This window comes from Kryptolebias marmoratus, linkage group LG16, assembly GCF_001649575.2.
Source record: "Kryptolebias marmoratus isolate JLee-2015 linkage group LG16, ASM164957v2, whole genome shotgun sequence".
NCBI lineage: Eukaryota > Metazoa > Chordata > Actinopteri > Cyprinodontiformes > Rivulidae > Kryptolebias > Kryptolebias marmoratus.
Window position 1 is genome coordinate 13,316,233 of NC_051445.1, and position 22,313 is coordinate 13,338,545.

The window sequence follows — 22,313 nt, forward strand, 5'->3', positions numbered from 1 at the left end:
ATCCATCAATATTTACGGCACAGAGCAGCGTGTTACCTCAGAACCATTTACTGTCAGGTCCATAACTAAGGCCTTTATGTCTGCCTGGGGAGATATTGCAAAATGAGAAATCATTTTATGACTAACTTTTAAGGCATCCATTCAGCTGTAGCACTGCAAGAACCGACCTGATAGTAGATCCACATCAATGACTCATTTATTTGCTTTGCCACTGGGAAAAACTATCTTTCCTCCATTTCTTCTTATGTTTTAGTCTTTCTCTATATGCAATCAACACTTCTTCAGATTCCTTCTTTTACTTTAACATTCACTCCTTGCTAGTTCTTTGCAATATGTCCTCAAGGTAAAAACAACTGAACTCACAAAGCTGGCTGGAATGATGTCATCCCACTCCATGTCTTCTGCCTCACTAATGGAGAAAGTTAGATAAAGTAAAAAAAAAAAGTGCAGGTTCAAAGTGGCTGAGCACTTGTTCATTCACAGTGGATTAAATTATTCTTCACACTTAAGTGGATTTGTTTTCTGTGGTTTCTGTTGCAGAATGACCTGCTGTTGTCATGTTTCAATCACAAGAATGGCAAAAATACTTCAAGCAGCTATTCAAAAGCCACTGAAATCTCAAGGACCAAAAACATACCAATGGAGAAAGTGTCAAAAACTGAAGTTTGTCATATATTTTAAAAAGCCAAGAGAAAAAGCAATCAATCTATTACATCTTCATATGAAATTACCCCATAGCATGTATGGTACTGTGTCTATACAGGACAATATGTCAGGTTTGTTGATGGAACGTGGATGTAAACAGGAGCAGTACTTGGTTTTTCTCCAGGTGCTCTGGTTTTTATTGCACAGTCCAAACACGTGCCATTCAGGTTAATCAGTGATTTTAAATTGGTTTTAAGCCAGTAGCTCACTGGGCTGCAACTGCTGGCGACTGTTTGGCAAACAGCACTTGCAAGGGCATCTTCAGAATGTCTCGCACGCTTGTAGGAGTTCTCAATATCCTCTCTGGAGTTACAGAGGCCTGCAGTGTTGTCACTTGAATTTTGAACATGTTCCAAAAAAATGGTACAAATTCTCCCTCAAAATACTCACTGGGTGTCACTTCTCAGTTTTGTCAAGGGCATCTCCAATCTGCCTCAAGAGTGCTAGTGCTGTTTTTTTGGCACCTGCATGGGAGCAGTCCTCTGACAGAAGACATGTTAAAATCAAACATGTCTTCTGCTGCTGATGATAAATAATGACTAAAAAACTGGTCTAAATCTGCCAGTTTTCATTTAAAAAATGTACTCCAGTAGATTAAATTGTAAACGTGGGTACAAAGCAGGCCCAGGTAGCATTGATGTGGATCAAGGTGCACAACAGGATAATATACATAGCCTACAATACAGTTTTGCAAACCTTTCATATAAAAATAAACTGATTTAAAAATACATAAATATCTGCACAAAAAGCAGCTGCACAGCTTACTGGACACTTGGATGCAAAAACTCAGAATTCAGTGAAGCTGTAACTAAAACTGTGCATATTTTCTTGCAATATTGAGTCACCAGCTAGTTTCCAATAGTCACATCCCAGTGAGCTACTACTTTTAGATATGATCTTGCATGATTATGTGTTTGTTGACTATGTCTTATACCTCTTTCCCTGCCCTTTGACTTCTAGCTGTTAGACTGAACAGAATTAAATTAGCTACAGAAGGTGAATAGATTTAGTTTATCCAAAATGTAAGGGATGCTGCATCTTTCTGAACTAGACAACTACTATGGATTTTTTTTTCCTTTTAATGTTTATTATAGAATTCCTTTTGTTTCCTACTAAGATGCAATAGTAGAGCTTAGATACAGACATTATTTTAACTTTGGCAGACATTCACTCTGACTAATTTAAATAGATGAAGCCAAATGTTTGTTTTCAGATTGACTTTGATAATATTTTTTGCACAGAAAATCATCTCTTGGAGTTTTTGGTGAGAGAATTATTACAATTTCAGACTGTACGGTTTTATCTTTGCATAACTGAAGAGAATTAAATTGTTATAAACTGCAAGACAAACATTCATACATATGCTGGACAAATAGTTTGTCCATTTGCTTGAGGATGCTGTTCGCCTGCATTTGGAACAGGACATGTAGGTAATTTCTGTATCACAACAGGAGTGCTCAATTCTCAGTTTTCTGTATCTTCTCTCAGCAGCAGGTCCACTTCCAGGAGCACAGAGTGAACACAGAGCAGCTGAACAACACAGAGGTCTTTTGTCTTCAGTACTGTACTTGAAAAATTTGCTAAAAATTTACTAATTTTAAAACAGACATTTTGTTCATAACAAAATTATTTAAATAATTATTTTTTGAAGAATAAATCACGCCAGAACACTGTTCATGCTCTCCATAAATTTGCTATCAAAGTTGTTGTTTTTTTTCTGAATTTCCACAATTTTTCTATTATTTAGAAATTTAAAATGATAAACATTTCACATCAGGGTGTATATACTAATGTACTTTGCTAAGACTTGATCCATTAAACCTATTAATTTGTATTCAGTCTTTTCAGCTGTGAAACTGTTGACAATTTGCTATAAAGACTATTAGAAAAATGATCTCCAAACTCATTTAGTTCAGAGCTACAGAGTTCTTTGTCTCCAAAAGACACATAGCTCTCCCAGGTTTATCCCCGAAAACAACAAATACCAAAATAAAACTTGATATTCACAACTACAAATCAGTTCTAACTGATTTTTCTTCATTTCTTGGTCTCTTTCAGAAAACAGACCTCTTGAATTGGACCACTGTTGTGTTCAGGTAACATTACAGTGACTTAGTAGCAGATTAAAACTTGTTTGATGTAAATAAGCCGTACTTTTATGAGGTGTGGGTGTATTTGTGGACTTGTGATATTTGATGCACAATTTTTTATTTAGTAAAATGTCTTTTTTGACTGTAGGTTGTGAGCAGCCTTGTAAAGCAACTTGCATCACCATCGATCGTTGCGCTTAAAAAAAAGTCATCGGTTACATCGGCCATATTTAAACATCAAGCAAAACAGCAAAAAAAAAGTGACTACTTCTACTGAATCAGGTTTTCTGAGCATTTTTTGTTGTTTTTCTTTGTTTTCAGTTAAAATTTGCAACAACTTTACAATCCGTTCTACAAGTTGTCTTTTTGTGTTGTCAAAAATTAGCCTCCTTTGCCAGTTAATAATGTTTAACATAAATACCAAACTGAAGTGTGCAGCTGACAGGGACTGTGTGGGCCATAAAGCATAACAGGCTAAAATGTAATTAAATGTGATTAAGAGCTCAGGGACACTGAACAGTCATTTATCATTCAAGGTTGACCCCTTTTTCATTACTTATGGATGTTTCTTTTTTATATTTATATATATAATATGAAAGAAACTTTAATTTATCCATTCAAACCGTCCATTCAGCCTCGCACTAATGACTTTACCCTGTGCCTATTGAGTATTTTATACGAGGATCAGCCGTGGTCATTGTTTTACTCGAGAAGTTAAATGTTTCAACACCTTTAAATGGACCTTTAAAAACAAAAGGCAGGCTCCTCCAGAGAGCATTTCCGACTGAGTGTGTGTGTTTTCTGCTTATCTGGGGACAAAAAAAAGGGGAAAATTTAACAATGATGCGCTCAGGGACACATTCACATCAAACACATGCTGAACCTCTATTTTATAAATGTCAGAGACGATTTGTGTCTCATATGAGGGACCAGGTTTTGACAGTCTAACTTTGTATTAGTCTGCAGTGCATTAGGAACATGAAGTGAACCGAAAACACTTATTTTGCAAACGACAAAAATGAAAAATTCTTCTTTACAACTCCCCTTGATAATGCTACAATGCAGGCAGTGGAAGTAAGCGTGAAAGGCTGATGTTCATCTCTTGATGGGAATTATCTGGGAGTTTCCAGCTGCGTCCTGCCATCAGACGCCACACAGGAGGATATGAGGTGCAGTTGTTGAGACAGTTTTCAGTTAGAGCATGCACGTTGTGCATAGTTTCATGCTGCTACAATAGCAAAGGAATAGCCTGCAGGACAGATGAGTTCTGAGGGATTTCTGTTCTATGATTGCTACTGTGGTAATGCATTACATATGAGGTTCAGATGGAAGTTCAGACTGAGCTCAGGTTATGAGGTTGGTGAAAAACCAGACAGAAAAAGGAAGGCAAAAAAGACAGATATTGTATTGGACACAAAGAAACAGAGGGAATACTAAAAAAAAACTGAGGCATAGGAAGAAAGATACAATATAAGAAATAAAAATTGTACCGTTGTAGAACGCAGAGAGAGTTGTTAGAACCACAATTTCCCACAATCAGTTCTAGAAATATTTTATTATTTTTTATTTTTCCATTATCAGCTTTTCAAACAGATATACTTTGAATGTTTTATATAAAACACCTAAAAAAATCGTTTAAAAAGAGCAAGAAATGGTTGTATGGAAGTGTAACATAGTTATTCAGATAAACAGCGTGGTCCTGTCCATCTCACTTGGCTGTAACTAATTGTTGAACAGTATTTATGAAGGAGTCAGCAAAATGTCTCAAAACGTTCACAGAGGTTCTCAATTTCACAGGTTGAGTCGCAGAGGCATACAATCTTGTAGTTTTTGAACATGTTCAAGAGTTTTGTGCGACAAATTTTTCTCAAATAGCTAAAACTTCAATTGCTTATATACATGCAATTTTTCTGCAATTTTGAGTTGCCATTACATAATCTCCAACAGTCATTGTTACAACCAACTTCAAGCTTACACACTATTACTTTGTGTGTATGCTGTGGATCAGTGGTTAGAGCAGTTGTCAGTGAGAGAGTTGGAGGTTTGATGCTACCAGTATGCCACATGTTGAAGTGTCCCTGGGCAAGACCCTGAACCCCTCATTGCTGCTGGTGTGTTTATAAATGTGATTTAAAGGACTGATTAAACTCTATAGAATGATTTATTCAGATTAGCTTTATAGAAATTTAGTAGTGTGCTGTATGAATGTGTGAGGATGGGTAAATAAAGGCACAGATTGTGTTGTAAAGCACTTTGAGTGGCTTGGCTGACTAGAAAGGTGCCTATATAAGTACAGTTCAGTCCATTTACTTTATAATTGAGCAAACGCTGGAAACCAACACAATAGTTTCTTCTATCCTGGTTTTGGCTCACTTTTTCCTGATAGTGTTGCATCTAAACTTTGATTGTGAGCCTAAAAGTTTCATTTTTAAGAGAAAATGGTAAACTGCCAAGGAATAAATAAGCTTCAGTTGTTCTCAGAAAACCTTTAGACCAGTGGTCTCCAATCCTGGTCCTCGAGGGCCACCATCCCACATGTTTTACTTGTTCCTCTGCTCCAACACACCTGATTTAAATCAATGGGTGATTAACAGGCTTCTGCAGAACATGAAGAGATAATTTAACCACTGAATCAGGTGTGTTGGAGCAGGGAAACGAGGAAAACATGCAGGATGGTGGCCCTTGAGGACCAGGATTGGGCACCCCTGCTGTAGACATGATACAAATGCTCTTTTGTGTTTTGATATCTTGTTTTTGCTGATATTTATCACCTCCTACTGGTGTGGCGTGAGAATTTCAGCAGTTTTGTTAGAATTTCTTCTTCTCAATTTTTTTAATTAAGAAAAAAATGCAAAAACAGTCAAATCAGAGCTTAAGTCTTTCAGAAAAATGCTGCTTATTGAGGTAGATAAGATTGTGTGTGCAGCATGTGCACAGGCACCTTTGAATGCCTTCTTCGTGACATTGTATATAGTGGTGTAAAGAAACTTTATATGTGTGTGAGTTTATACTGGGTGTGAGATTATTAACAGCATTATCTCTATCTACCCTGCATACTGCACAGCAACATCCCACCTCACAGAGCCTGCTCCTCTGTATCTGCTGTAACAGTGTGAGCTCAAACTGCATGTTTGAAATGGAGAATCTTATCAGGCATTCCAGAGACGAAAATCAGAGGCAGGGAGGAGTCGCATGAAACTGTAGATTTAGAGATTTTCTTCTTTTGTCCATCACACATCGCTGCTGAATTATATGGTTTTCGAAAACCAGCCCTTTCAACAAAGAGGGGGTCTGTGAATCTTTGAAAATGTCTCTACAAAGACAATGCTTGCATTGGATTGTTTTATCCTCTCTTTGGAAAGCAGGCTTTGATAATCCTTTTTTTTTTGCCTCATCTAAGTTGTTCACTTCCCCTCACACCCCATGTCACTCTTTGTACAATCTGAGAAAGATGACAGCAAGGAGTGTCTTTTTTATTTTGTTTCCGTGCTTTGAAAGTTGAGATTAAATTCTAATATAGATCAGTGTCATTCTATATAATCATATCTCTGACAAACAGCTGTGGTCTGCAAATAGCATGCGTCCACACAGGTCTTCCTTAGAGGCTGCATAGCCCATTATAAGGCTGAAATATGCCTAAAGAATTTCTCGCCTCATCTCCTCAGCCATACTTCCAGTCAAGTGAACGAGCTGACAAGGTAAGAAAAGGCTGACACTAGGGGTCTTACTTGATAAGGATAAAAACCAGAGGTGCAATTTACAGTTTTTTTCTTCTTCTTCAGGAGGAAATCGAGGGGAAAACGGCTTGGGCTAGGTGCCGTGCAATTTCAAGCATAATGTGCACTAAGATGGTCAATGGTGATTAGGTGAAGTATTGTTACCAGGTATATTTTTGCACCAGATGTGATAATAATTGACCAGACAGTCATGGATGCTCATTTGTTCTCATTTCCTTTTAAACATTGCGTGGGAGTCAATGCCCACATCGAGGCTGCTCACATGGACCCACAATCTATACAAAATAATAATGAGCTGGAGCAGGGCTGTTAGAAGAACAGGATGTTTAACTGAGACATCTACTGTCAGTCCAACTTAATAATTAACTCTTTCTCTGTCTTTGATGGATGAATGATTACAGAGACTATTATATTTGCTAAAAATGGAATGTTCTAATATGATCTGCACTTCTACATTTTTTACAAGATTTTTATAACCATCCACTGAAACAATGTCAAAAAGAACTAAGTTTTAACGCTGCAGCACTTTGTTTTCTCTTGAATAACTTGATAAAATCCTTATATTTGACAATGACAACAAAAAACAGTTTTAAAAGTGTCTATACAGCCATGTAAAATTTTAAGTATATCAAAGCAACAGTTGATATCAGCCCTGGCACCACAGTTTGTACAGTTACAGAAGTGCATTTCTGTGGAAAGGGTATGAACAAATAATATATTACCTGTTGTAGATCACTCTTCAAACAGTCTTGGGAATAAAGTTTAATTCTGACCTGACTGATGAGCTTTGAGCTAGTCCGAGCGGGGCCAACACCAAAGCTGATTACTGTCATCCAAAAACAACTTCACTTTCAAAAATGTCAACAGGGTTCATGCAAACCCTATTTTATTACTTTACATCAATGTACATTGTGCTTACATGGTTACTTGCTTACAATTCTAAAGTCAAATAGAAGCAGCGGCAACTAGCCATAGCACTTCCAGTGCAGCTTGTGGCACTTCCAGGAGGAAAATCATAATACCTTTGCTGAAAAACTGTTTGTTGAAAAACCGATGGCATTATAAAGCTTTGTAAATGAGTATTTCCAGAAACATTTATGGCATTTTTAAGATTAGAGTTGTCCTATGATAGTATGCTTTTGCTTTAGTCTCACAAACAGATATCTATTAGTGGCAAGGTAATATTAGTTAATTCCTTAAAACTTCACCTTAAATTATTTGAACGATACCTTAAAAACCTAAAGCCAAAGGATTTATTTTAGTTTTTTTTTCTTGTTTGGGACAGAAACATATTCAATCACACGGCTTTTGGACATTGGCTTGCTGAAACTTTTGACCAGTCCTTTTATGCAATGTTCCCTTGACATTTGAAGGTTTTATTACCTGTGTTCACATGGGATTTAAAGCCAGGTTTTAACATGACTCTTCTCTAACCCTTCATTCCTTCTTTTTGATCCAGTCCCTCAGGCAGTGAAGACCACACTGACATCAGGTTCTTCTTCAGAAAACCAGCCTTTATTCTGCATCTGATGTACTGTCAGTTTAGATGTGGTTCTAAATATGAGAAAGAAAGGAGGGTCATATGTGGTGTATTATATATTCCATATTACTTGTAAATGTGCGTTTTACAACTACTTTCCTTTTATTTTAAGGAATGGAAAAATAAAACAGGTGTACCATTCCAACTCTGTCATTACTTAAACCTATCCCAGCAGCACAACACAGCCAGACTAATAAATAAATGGGTTTTTTTGTTTGTTTTGTTGTTGTTTTGGTGCACTTTCGGTTTTCCTTTCAGAGTTTCTTACCCAGATGTTGTAAAGTTTATGTGCAGGAATGATATATTTTCTAATGTTTGCTTGAAATTAGGATTAGCTAATTAGCAAATCTAAACTGCTGTTTTCCTTTTGAAACAACAGTGAACAAATGTTAGCACAGCCTCTAATGCAACAAGGCCAATAAAAAGATCTGTCTCAGCCTCATTATACATAAATAAATGATAAAATTGTTATATATCTGTTTATTCAAGATCAAAACTCCTGGCTGCAACTTGTCCATGTATGGGTTTTCTCAACTTGCTCCGGTTTCCTCTCCCAGTCCAAAAAACATGTCAAGTCAACTGATTACTCCAACTTGCCCCTTTGTGAGTGTCGCTGTGTGGTTCTGTGATGGACTGGCTGCCTTTCACTCAGTGACCACTGGAGATAAGCACCAGCTTGCTGCGACTCTAAACAGGAAGAAGAAGGTAAAGAAAATGGATGGGTGTGTGATTTTTACATCCAATCCAGTTCATTTTGCAATTGGTCACACTCTTACAAGCTCTTAACTTCCATATCTGAGACTTTCCTCTTGATTTTTCAAACTCTGTCTACTGCGGGTAAGATACTGACAGCTGATATTAAATCCACAAAACACCTCTTTACACCCTGGAAAGGTTGCAAGTTTATGCTTATTTGGTGGTCAGAAAACACAATCCAAACCTGTTAGAGGCCAGTTGTTTGTGTTTTTAAATCACCATAAAACATTCTTTACTTTACAAACCTCATTACTTGTTTGCTGATCTGATAGTGGCCAGTTGATGCAGCAACTTTAGGTAATCAGGTTTTTAGTCTATGTGGCAGTGTGTATGTGTGTGTGTAGTGGAATGTAATGTTAATGTAAGGGCTTTGTTGCTTACATTTCTNGGGGAGGGGGGGAGGGGGCATTGAATACCAACTGGCATTATCCTGTTTCCTGCTCCCCTGGAGAGAATGCAGCCGTACATGCTGTCAACACTGATAAGACAGTATTTTCTCGTGCATTCTGCTGCTTCAAGAAGGTTTTCAATTGAGGGAGAAATGTATTTATTGTCTTTTACAAAAATCTGTTAACTGTCCTTCTGTTTGCCATTCTGCATGTTTCCATTTTCTTCTATTGTCCTGAACATTGCAGCTCTTTGTGTTTCCAAAAAGTAGACAGCTTGCTGGTGGTGATAAGAAATACATATTTAGAAGATGAACTAATGAATAAAAATGAAGACTGGATGTAATATCTAAAATCCATACATAGTTAAGCTGCCATTAGAGAAAATCAGCATTATTTTTATTCTTTGCATGTTTGTATACAGTGTAATTACATTCTGTGTGTGTTTTATAGTAGAACATTTAATCTGCAGTTTAAACACTGAAAAAGCAGAAAGCTCTAAATTTGTAAAAATATTATCTTTGTATGGTAATTGAGAGACAATGCTTGAAAAGGCAAAAATGGAAAAAATTAAAGGCTTGAGTGTGTTAAAAAATGCCACTAAAAACAAGTGAGTTTCAATGAAGCAACAATCAAATACTGACATTCAAAGCAGTGTTACAGGTTTGTGTGACTTTGCGTTCACTGTTGCTTTATGTTTCATCAGGTGGAGTTTTTGCTTAAAATACGTGTGAAAATGCAGGGCAGAGAAACCTGAAGTGTTTGCAAAAATGGGTGAAATTCACTGATTGCACGGCAAACAGTCTACAAGGAGCAGCTCAAATTAGCACAGAGCTGCAAACAAGCCGGCCATGTTGACAATAAGCTTTGCTTGTTTTAATGTTGCACTGACGTGTTTGTTTCCTTTAAAAAGCAACTGCAATGTGTTTTAATTACAGTTTTATGACATAAGGCTTATTTGTTTTTATGTCATTTCTACATTTTGTATGTACCTTTATTGTATTTTATTTCATTTACTTGTTTTTTTGTGCTTTGTTTTTACTTCTTGAGGATGGTGCTGTTTAAATGCCTATTTATTTATTTACAAAAGTCTGATGACAGCCATCCATTTTTGTCTTGGCCAATTTTTACATTAGCCGTGCAGCAATCAGGCTAAGCTTGATGGGAATCCTCCTTCAGCCTGATGGCTCCTACGTGTCTACTGCAATGTTTGGGGATTGCTGACATAACAAAGATTAACCACCTTACTGCTCCACAAAGACACATTAGCAATGGAAGACTGAGAAAGAAGACCCATTTGTGCTCACTCTTACCAGCCTGCCACAAACTGCAGAGAAGCTCTGCCAAAAATAAGGGCTGAAAATCTCCTAGACTGGAATCTTTCACTAATAGTTCTCATAGGAAAACATTTAGGGGAAACAAGTTTGTCTTTCATCTTCATAAGCGTCATAGTAAAAATTAAATATTAAACTAAAATGAATATTTTGCCCTATGATCAATAATTTAAAATAATCAAAAGTAAATAATTGCCTTGTTTTTGCTCTTTTTAATCCCAAGAAGATGGGAGATTTGCATCAAAATGAAGATCCAGTGCAATCTGCTGGCTTCCTTAGATAGTTAACTTTTACTAATTGTAATATATATGATGGATGATAGATGATTTTTGTCATGAATCGGAGCAATATAAATCAACTGAATTGAATTGAATTCTACATAAGATTTCTAAAAACAGTTGTGCAATAAAAACACTATCCATGCATCCTCTATCTGCTGCTTGTTCTGATGTTGGGTCGCGGGTGCAGCCCCTTTAGCAGGAAAGACATGACGTCTCTTTCTACAGCCGCCTCTTCTACCTCTTCTGGGAGGATTCCAAGGCGTTCCCAGGCCAGCTGAGAGACAGTCTATTTAGTGTGTCCTGGGTCTTCCCCGGGGTCTCCTTTCAGTTGGACATGCCCAGAACACCTCCCTGGGGAGGCATCAAGGAGGCATCTTTACCAGGTATCCGAATCACCTCAACTGGCTCGTCTCAGTGTAGAGGAAGAGCGGCTCTACTCAGAGTCCCTCCGGGATAACTGAACTTCTTCTATAAGAAGAAACAATACTAACATACTAAATCTAGATGTTTTTATTGTTTGTCACATATTTAATTACTCTTCAATAAAGACTAACAATCAAAATAAAAGAGCTGGAGTAAAATTTTAACTACAATTATGTTTCTAATAATATGAAATTATGATGATTATACTACTATTAAACTTTATTTTACAGCATACTTTTAGGGCCTTATTTGCCAAAGCAAATAGTTTTCCCCACTTTTCATGGTGCAGAATGAAGGAAAAGCTGTATGTTTGTGCAGGTGTTTTACAAAGGAAACTGTTCTCTGTAATATTCATTGAGTTCCATTCCCTACAGATTCATTCAGTGTGCAAATGACTGTGCTAAAATATTCCACTGGATAAACTTGACCTCATTTATAGGAAGACAGACTGAAAAGAGGTGGCAAGTAACACGTATAATTCCAATTTGTATCAGTTACACTTTATTCATGTATGTGTGAATGCGTGAATGTGTGTGTATGTGTGTAAGAGCGAAAAAGACAGAAGTGTAAAAGGAAAGACAGCTCGTACAGTATGTGTAGGTTAATTAGTGTGTGTCCATGCAGAGAGCAGTGACCTCTGACTTGTAAAGGGTCAGGGATGTGTGTTTCTGATTGGCTTGCAAAAGATAAAATGTATAATTAGCGTGAGCAGCCTTGCTGACGACCTCATTATTTGGCAGAACGCATTTCAGACATGCATGCATGATAACATAATATAAAACAGATGCACAAGTGCTACAAGAGATGCCAGCGCTGCATATATTTCCATTTTGATCATTTTGAGTCAATGTCTCCTTCCTGCAACTTCCCCTTCCTAACTACTGAATAGTTCTGACCGGCATAGAAAAGTAAACTTTGGAATGTCTAGAGAACAGCCACGTGACATTAGATGTCAGCGAAGCCAACAAAACGAGCTACCAACAACTCCTCTGTGTGTCGAGGTGCTTGTACCTGTAGTTGATTTTTCCAGTAATTATTCTGTTTGGTCTAGCTATCAGGCAATAAATTTGCTTGAAAACAGATTTTTTTTTTTTTTTTTTCAAATTTTATTTTCATAGTTGTGAGTTTCATGGGCTTGTGTAGAAAGTGTAGCTGCTTATTTGGGCTTACTCCTGTGCATCGTGTCTCTGTCCACTCAACAAAAATGCCTAGTCTGTCAGGTGGTTGCAGCAATGCAGCATCCGTCAATAGTAACAGGATGGCAAAGCCATGCATGGCCAGCCCTTCCCTGCCTCTGATTGGCTAGTACTCACTGCCTTTTTTAGTTAAACAGGTTAATTTCCTTGGTCATCCTGGAAAAAAAAAACATATACATATATTGTGTTGCCTTTTCTATCCTTCCCCCTTGTAACAGGTAACACCACCAAACAAAACTGATTCACAGGAACAACAGGTGAATGTACCAGTGTTGCCAGATCTAAAAAAAGGAAAATGTTAAATAACAGTGTTCCTTAAATTGATTTTGCATTGTAGACCTGGTTGCTTGTTTCTCTCACACAATCTGACAACTCTGTCATTCAGCTATATGATTGCTGAAGGAAAGAATAAACAAAGTTGGCCATTTGAAAATACTCCCAGTAGTGAAACAGTTGAAGTTTGTCTACCATAGGAGCCCTATGTATTACTCTTTTTAAGGTAACACCAAACCAGAACAGTTAGCATGCCAAATGGGTAAAACAAACATCCTAACTTGTCTGGCTCCCTACCTCGCTTTACAAAGAGAACAACAGCATAGGAACATTTTTCATTTTCTGCTTCTGTGAGTAATGCACTGTCTGACTTTGAGGTAAATTTGCTGGGGCATCCACCCCTCAAAAGACTGGCAGCTGTCCTGAATGTTATCCACTTGTGGAAAATCTTTCTCGCTGTTTTAATGTTGGACTCTGAATTGTAGTAATAGGCTTTTTTTCACATTGAGTCTGAATTACGGCTTAGATTTTTGTTCAGTTATTACTGACACAGAGCAATGTCGTGTGACATTAGTAAAAGTGTATGTATGTGTGTTAATGAGGACATTGATCCTTTCAGCTTTGTCCAGGTCACGTAGCCTGTCAGGTGGCTGTAGAGATTTAAAGAAAGAGCTGGTGGAATTTCTTTGTGTCAGCAGAGGAGAATAATTAGCCTCAGACTTTCAGAGCTGCAGATTGACATTTAAGTGTGTGTGTGTGTGAGAGAGAGAGAGCTTGCTTCTTGGCAGAGACTTGCTTGTATTATGTTTGTGGTAAGAGTTATCCGTTGTGTTGACTTTTTACACTACACAAACATGCAAGAAGAAAGATCTTCAGGATCTGATGCACTCTTTCTGTCAGTCTGAAACAGGCCATTATCTTACTTGACAAGTTATGACAGAAAGCATAACATGATATCATCAAGGCAGAGACAGGCTGACTGCGCTCAGTACTAAACAGATGAGGAAATTCATATTATGCAGGGAATCTTCTAATGATGTGGTGAGGTTCTGTGTTGAGCACAGTTGCCTTGCGCCACACCATGTTTTTGCATGGCACTGGTTTGTATTTTGAATAGCAATGCACTGTGCCTTCTGGGGGATTTTTTTTATTATTATGTCAGGTCTCCCCATGTCTGTCAGTTCAGCCAATTTATCCAAGTGCAACTGACACGTTCTGGGGACTTTCCTTTTAATGTTAATGTTGAAGAAAGTCAATAATCCATTAAATGGTGGTGTGCATACTTTGTGTTGTTTTTGTGTGTGTGTGTGTGTGTCTGTTTCGTCTTGTGATCAGGACCTAAAACTTGCTGGGCACCAACCATTTGGAAACTGCTTTTCCCATAGAAGAAAAAGAAAAGTAGAATTCTCATAGTTAAAGTTTTTTTTGTTTGTTTGTTTGTTTGTTTTGTTTTGTTATTTCTGTGAGGTTTAAGGCCTGGTATTTGAATTAGAGACAATATGGGTAGTGGCTAAGTAAAACTTTCAGTTACGCTAGTTTAAAAACTTATTATTAACTTACTTATTTCTGGTCATTATAGCCAATTTACTAATTATTTGTCTGTTTTTTTGTTAGTTTGTTTTTATTACCATGCTTTTTTTGATTAGGGTTAAACAATTTGCCACAATTTCTTTTTTGATTGAGAAGCTTTATTTGTGAATTCCCCTGTGAATTGTTGTATATATATGATATATGTTAAAAATTAAAAATAAAATAAAAATGGGACATATCTTGAATAAGACAGAAAAAGCAGAACTTCAACTAACAAACTTATTAGCTTAGTCTGACACCTGCTTGAGTAGCCTTTCTGTATTTTCTTGCAGTGACTCACCAGTTTTCAAGGAAATTCAACTCTCCCTACATTGAGCTGAGGAGGCACGGACACTGATGCTTTTAAGTGCTCAGCATCACGTCCTCTCACTGCAGGGTTCCAACATCTGAGTCGAGTTTGATCACGTGTAGTTTGCTAAGTGCTGATCTGAGCTTGGTTTGCTGTCAGCCTGAAAACTGAAGGCCATCGTAAATGGTTTGTGTTAGGGTAGTTTGTGTGAGTATGACCATCTCCAAAAAACGTATGCTCCAAAGAAGAGAGGCTAGAAGTCAAGAGTCTCAGGATTCCCCCCACTCTATAAATCAGCTGAATAAGTCCAGGCAACCTAAGTCCTGTATTGATGTTTTATTTTTACCACTGTGGGACAGACATTTCATTAAAACCTAAGGAAATCACATCAACCAGTGAAAAAGAGGGCTCTATGTGTCTTTTTTAATGAACAAAAAAAACTTGTCAAGTGGCAGTATATCAGCATAATCAGTGGTTAGACTATTCATGTGTGAATAAGTGAATGATGTACTGATGCATGTGTTGCTTGGCAAAAAGGAACAAAGAGAAAAGGTCTCCGCTTGATTGTGGATTTGTATAGGAGGCAGGGAGCCCAGGTGTCTTAATTGCTGCCATTGTCTGCTTCCATAGAGCATATAGATTTGACATGAGCAGACCATTACTTCCACCCAGTTGCACAGATAATATGGATTACAAATGCACTCTGCAGAGCTAAGACAGTGCTTGCTTTTGCTGTTAAATTTCTCCCTCTCATTGAAATATGGGCACTTCTGTCTTTAAAACACTCAACGTGGAACATAAGAACCAAAATGCAGAAGCTCAGTTTTCTAAATTTCCCACAAATCAGTGGATAATGTCACTGTTGCTCTGTCTATTTTTGTGTGAAGTTCTATTTAGCAACTTCACACAAAAGATTTATCAATCATTCTTCCTATATTTGTGGTTCAGTAAAAATCACTGCCTAAATTTGCAGTTATCTTTCTTTCTTCTTCTTTTTTTGGTACACTTTAGATAGGAAATTATGAAAGCCATAGAGCACAAACTTTGAAATTTATTGTTTGTTTTCTCAAGATACTTATTTATCCCATTACCTTGATATAACAGAGCTTATTTTTGCAAGATAACCAGTTAATAATACATTACGTCATTATACTGAGAAAACAAGTTTTAATCATTTCAACATGAGAAACCTAATTTTCTTGTGATGAATGGAAAGTATTTCTACATCTCAGTTAAACAAAAGGTGTACTTTCTCATCAGAAATCAGGACAGTCATGCTGGCAATTGATTTAAGCTGAAAGTGTTACATTAAGGAAAAGCAGGTCCTCAAGTTCTGTTAATTATTCAGTCGTTCAAATCAGGTTTGCCACAGGAGAGAAATGTGTAGAACATGCAGGACAGTGTCCCTTTAGGACCAGGATTGGACACTACTGCCATAGAGGATACATTCTTGTAATCTCTCCAGCGACTTCTGGGTCTGCCCCATGGTCTCCTCTAAGTGGGATGTGCCTTATAAACTTCCAGAGGGAGGCATCCTAATCAGATGCCCAAAGCACCTCAGATGACTCTTTTTGATGCAGAGGACAAGCAGCTCTATTCTGAGCTCACCCCAGATGCTAGAGCTCCTCACCTTTTCTCTAAGATTTAGTTCAGCCACCCTTTGGAGGAAGCTGATTTTAGCTGCTTGTATCCAGGATCTCCCTCTTTCAGTCATGATCCAAACCTCATGACCGTAGGTCAGGGTTGGAACGTAGATGGACCAGTAAATCCAGAGCTTTGTGTTTCAGCTCAGTTCATTCTTCATGACAACAGACCTGATTGTCCACCTCATTATTGTGGACAAGGCCCCAATCTGTCAGCCATCTGCCACACCATCCTATAACTTAAACTCCTCTACTTGAGACTCACCTCTGAGCTTAAATGACAAGATAAAACAAAATTGGTTATCTCAAGATAATGGAATAGTTCATTTATGATTTTGAGAAAAATCCCATGAAAATGAATGACAGTAGGTACAGTTGTTCTCAGCTTTGGTAAAATCATAAATATCTATTTGTCAAATTAGCAAAGTAATTCTCACCAAGTGATCTCACAAGTCAAAGAGAACTTGTCTATTTGATCCAGCTCAAAGCAGATACTGGTTTCATTTCAATCAGCTGGCAGGCTCTTGAAGCCTTATGTACTCTAATCCATCACCGAGAACACAAATTCAGCACTATTTTTAATTTATGTGCGAAACTGCACTGCTGACTTTTTTTATAAATTCATTTGCATACAAATGGCATAAACAAGCAAGTGACTTTGATAAAAATGTATATTGGCTTAATGTTCACTGTAGCAGGATAGACAACATGTTCCATCTGTCATCTTACTGGTTTTAAGAATGATTTCGATACCGAAAAAAAAAAAAAAAAAACAACTAAAATGTTGCAGCAAGATATGCTAAATATTTATGTGAGACATGGACAGACGCTTTGTTAATGAAAAACCAGGAATCATCTGTTTCAACAGATCAGCGCAGACCTCTGTTTGCAGCGACACAGTGAATAAGCCACCGTGGCTCATGAGTCAAGGTAAATATCAAGGCACTGCAAGTGATTTATGATTTAATGACATGTTTCATAATGCCTCCCTTCAATGTATCCTTGTAAAAGAGATTAACTTTGATTGTAGATTGTATTTTGAAGGAGCACGCAGCATTTTTTTTTACATGGCCCTGTGGTGTTTGTTTCACGGTTCTGGCATTTTTCTTTGTTTCTCTCACACCCACCTAATACCTTATCCCTGAGGGGGAAAGCAAGAATGTCAAACTTTTCAAGTGTACTTATTCTTGACCACAATGGATTTTAGTGTTATACTTTGTGACTGTAAGAAGTGGAGAAGCAGCAAACGTTTAAAAGAAACTACAAAAAAAGATATCTCTATTTTATTATTAGGCACATGAAAGAAGGAACGTGCAGGGTGTCTGAAGGAAAAATTAAAGAAAAGGTTGGGATTCCATCATTAAACCATCATAAACTTCTATCAGGCATCTGATGAAGGAACATAAGCTCCCTGCTATCGCTGCATTTCCACCAACCCTCTGCTTTCCTACAGGAGTGGTGGATAATTAAAAGATAGAGCGATAGCTCAGAAGGCCGCTGGGACCTTATTTCTGTTCCTCCTGCCCTGACATAATTAATACAGAAGCTTTAAAAATCATTCACATGACTCATCATCCTGCAGCTTTTTCTCTGTCTTTTCGACCTTAAAAGTCATTTAAAGATGTGATGACTGTGCTGAATATACCAGGAGGAAAAAAATGGTTAAAAACTCAGAATATTTCACAACCACAATCAAGGCAGCCTTTTAATTGCTTTGGGCAGCTAATTGAGAGATTCATTGTTTTATTATGGTCTCAATTTAACCAAAGCAAACTCCTCAGGCAAGTAGTTACCCTGGTTATTAATTTTTTTCTGCTGTAATTATGACCACTATAATTAGTAATTCTTTTGCTTTTTAACAGACTCATTTTAGTGAGTTACCACACAAAAAAAAGTCTGGTTTTTTTTGGCAATTTTTGTTATAATAAAGATGAACAATTAGAAATGCCAAGGAGAGATGGCAGTGAGATTTTTGACTCGATTTCTGAGAGTGAGAAAATGCCTGAGGAATGAAGTAAAAGTGTGCTGGTGTCAGTTTTTAAGAACAAGTGTAATGTACAGAGTTGTTGCGACTACATGAGAATGAAGTTGATGAGCCACACAATGAAAATCTGGGAGAGAATTATGAAAGCTAGACTTAGACAAGAGGTGACTATTTGTGAGCAGCAGTATGGCTTTATGCCAAGAAAGAGCACCACAGATGCCATCTTTGCTTTGTGGATCCTGATGGAGAAGTACGGAGAGGGTCAGAAATATTTATTGTGTTTTTAGAAAAAGAATATGACAGGGTGCCGAGGGAGGAGCTGTGGTGAGGAAATCTAGAGTTGCAGAGAACTATGTTAGACTAATACAGGACATGTATTAGGACAGCAGGACAGGTAGGATTAGGAATGAGGTCATCAGAGGTACAGCACAGGTTGAACGACCGGGAGATAAAGTTAGAGGCCAGACTGAGATGGTTTGGACATGTGAGGGACAGAGGGTATATTGGTAGAAGGATGGTAGAGACGCAGCTGCAAGAAAGAGGAAGGTCAAAGAGGAGATATATAGATGCAGTTAGGGAGGAAAGAGGACACAGAAGACCGAGTGAGATGGAGGAGGATGACTTGCTGTGGTGACCCCTGAAAAGGGAACAGCTGAAAGGAAAAGAAGAACAAGAAGAAATAGTCTGCCTGGTTCACTTTGCTGTTGCTGTTTTGTTTTTGTTTTGTTTTTTTGTCATTGTCCTGGAGGTAGAACCCATTTATCTTATCTTTCCCTCAGTAATGTCAGAGTCTTTTTGCGTTTGCACCTTTCCAGGTTAGAGAACTGTATTGCAGCAATAACGCTTCTTTGCACATTCAATAATAGCTCCATTAAAGTAGTTGTAAGGGTGCGCGGACCTCTACATCGTTCTGTGATTCGCTCTTCTGGAATGCAAACTCACAACCAAATCCTTCAGAAGCATCCAAATTCGTTTCCACATTAATTTGGATTCTTTTCTTTTGCATCATCTCCACCTCTCTGTTAAACTTGCAGTCTCGTTATCCTACCAGTGTTGGACAAAGTCTTTATGTTCTCTGCCTAAAAGTACAAAAAGAGCAAAAAAGAGCTGTGCAAAACTAGAGCTTTGCAACTAAATATTGCCAATTATTGAAGTGGTCACTATGATATATGCTTTGGTTATTACAGTAGTGTCACTAATAGCATTACATCCATGTTGCAGTTGCTAATGGTTGTCATGAGATGTGCGTAGAAAAGGACTCAAAGACAGACACAAGGCACAGGAAACAGGTAGTGAAAGTATCTGTTTTAACTATGTGAGAACCCGCTCAACCCGCAGCTAAGGTGCATGAGTACAAAAGCAACCAAACCAAGGAGTTTGACAAGATGTGAACTGAGATAAACTGAGACAAGATCTTTTTAAAACTGCAAAGGTTTTGCAATGTCCGCAAAAGTGGTACCAAAAGTGGGGGAAAAAATCAAGCTACATTTCTTTTGAGGGAAACTTCAGCTAAGCTCAAATTGTTCTTTCTCTGTATTTTCATTTTGTTAATGTAGATGTTCTCGCCATCTAGTGGTGCAGCATGGGTGTTTTAGTGTTTAAATTGGACAGAGATTTAGAAAAAAAAATGACTGCTCAAAATATCCAAGTGTAGACAGGGCCTTAGTGTGTGTGTTTTTGTGTGTGTGTATAATGTCAGAAAAAGTGACAGGTGGTCAAGAGTACAGAGTCATTTTTACAGATGGCTCAGAAGATGCTGTAATAGGAATCACAGGTTCTGCGATAGGAGTTTCAAGTCACAGCAGTCAGAGGCACACAGAGACCTTTAATAAGAAGAATGGTTTTTGAATTTATTTATTTATTATTAAGCTCTATGCCACCAGTGCATCTAGAACAACTCGAATAGGCCCAGTCAGGCAAACATTTAGTCTGCAGTGAATCAATTTCAGTCCTGTTTAATCTCATATTGAGCTTCTGTGATTGCCAGACAAAAGGGAGGCATTTCTATTTCATTTAAAGCAAAGTTGTTGAAGTCAGTGAAGAAATAGAAACAACCATGATGAGGCTGAGAACAGGGCAGAATCTGAAAAGAGTATTATTGCAAAACGAAACAGACCTTGGTCTTATCAACATGTGTCAAACTAAAGGCCTGCAGGCCAGATCCAGCCCTTGCTACAATTTTACTTGGTCCGCGAAAAAATTATTTTAAATGTTTTAGAACTTGGATTCTCTTATCAGTTTTTATTTTAGACCAAAATTAGGCATAGTTAGTTCAAACTTCACACAACAATTAGCCAATCTTAAAGCTAAGGAAATTAAGTTTAAATTTCTCAGTAATTTGTTTGATTTTGACCTGAATGGAGTATATATGTTCATCCAAACTCTTGCAGCTATGAAAAGGTGCATGTGGTTTGAGTTAATGTAAATCAGACCAAGACAGAGTCTGCCTCATTTTACAATTTCCTTTTTACTGTGTTTGCTTCTAATTTTAAAGTAGAATATTATCAGCTGCATTTCCAGTACATCAAATTGCATTTTTTGCTGATTTAAAGGATTGCGTTAAAATGTTTTACTAAGAAATAAATAAACAGCTGATAAAAACAAGGTGTAGCAGTCCTCCCAGTTCCGGTAGGAAAAAGGTTCAGCAGTGCCTCGACAGGTGTTTTTAGGCATTTTATTTTTTGCTTTATTGGATACCATAAACACTGTGAAAACTAAATCAGACAAGAAAAGTAAACATATACACAAACATAAGAACAAAAGTTTAACGTACAAAATAAAATAAATAAAACGTACCTTGCTGCTTTTACCAAGGAGAATACCAGATCTTTGTTTGACAAACATCAGTTCACAGGCAATTGTTCCCAGCCATTCTGCGTCAAGCTAATTACTACCAGCTTTTATAGGCCAGCCCTTCCTGGCTACGGCATCCCATGAGGTACAAAACAAAAAACCATTTACTACTAAACATACAATGATACCAAAACAGACAACATCTATAATCCACATAATTGCAAAACATCATACCAAAAGACGTTTACTGCCCATAACACAAGGTATAAGAAATAAGTACTGATATGTTAAAATTGTTTTTTGATCCATTTTAGTCAATTAGCAGTTTATTTTAACCTCTGTGTAATATGTTTTATTTAAAACATAATGCTGAATAATTTGACATTATAAATCTGTGAACCAAAGTCCAGTTATATTTTTATTCAACAAACATTGACTGAGATTTGTCTCTCCACTCAGACCAAGGTTTTCATCATTGCTCCCATTGTTCATTGAGTTTAACACCCCTGATCGAATTGGTACTTTAAGTCTTTTTAATTTTATTTTGTATTTTACATGGATCAAATTGGACTTTGGACAAAATTTAATCATAAATTAAATGTGGAGTAAAAAAGTGGGAGATGATCAGCTGTTGTTTCCAAAGTCAATGATGAACTTTAAAGAATCATTCAAATTTCTGCTGCTGATGAACATTGTGTGATATGTTCAAAATTTCCACAACAGCACTTTAGAAAATGTTATATTAAATAAAGACACTTTTGACAGCTACTTAGTAAATATGATTTGGCCAAATGAATTCATCTGTCAAGTGTTTGGATTATTCTATAATTTCAAGTATTTCTTCCTAAAATACCAAACAAAAAAGAGCAAATATCACAGTGCTTTGCAATTACTTAATGAATGGAGTCCTAAACTCTTTATTTTGTTAATATGCTGAGGGATTAAAAGAGCGACTACATTAGTGCTACCATGGGAACAGATCACTTTTCTATTGCTTTCTTCTGTTTTTTATTCTCTTCCTCTAAATACTTTGACCATCTTCGGCCCCCTTGTCTCGCTGTCTTCAGCTTCAGAAATAGACAGATCAATATTCGCTGAAACTCAGCTCTCACCGTGTCTTTTTGAGTACCTTCATAGCTCCTTTTCCTCTTCCTGTCATTCCTCTACTATCCCCAATGCACCTCTTGTAATCCCTCTTCGTCTCTCTGGCTCTCATTTGCTCCCCTCCACTTATTTTTCACTCTTTCTCTCCCTCTCTCTCTCTCTCCCTCTCTTTCTTTGGTTGTACAGCTT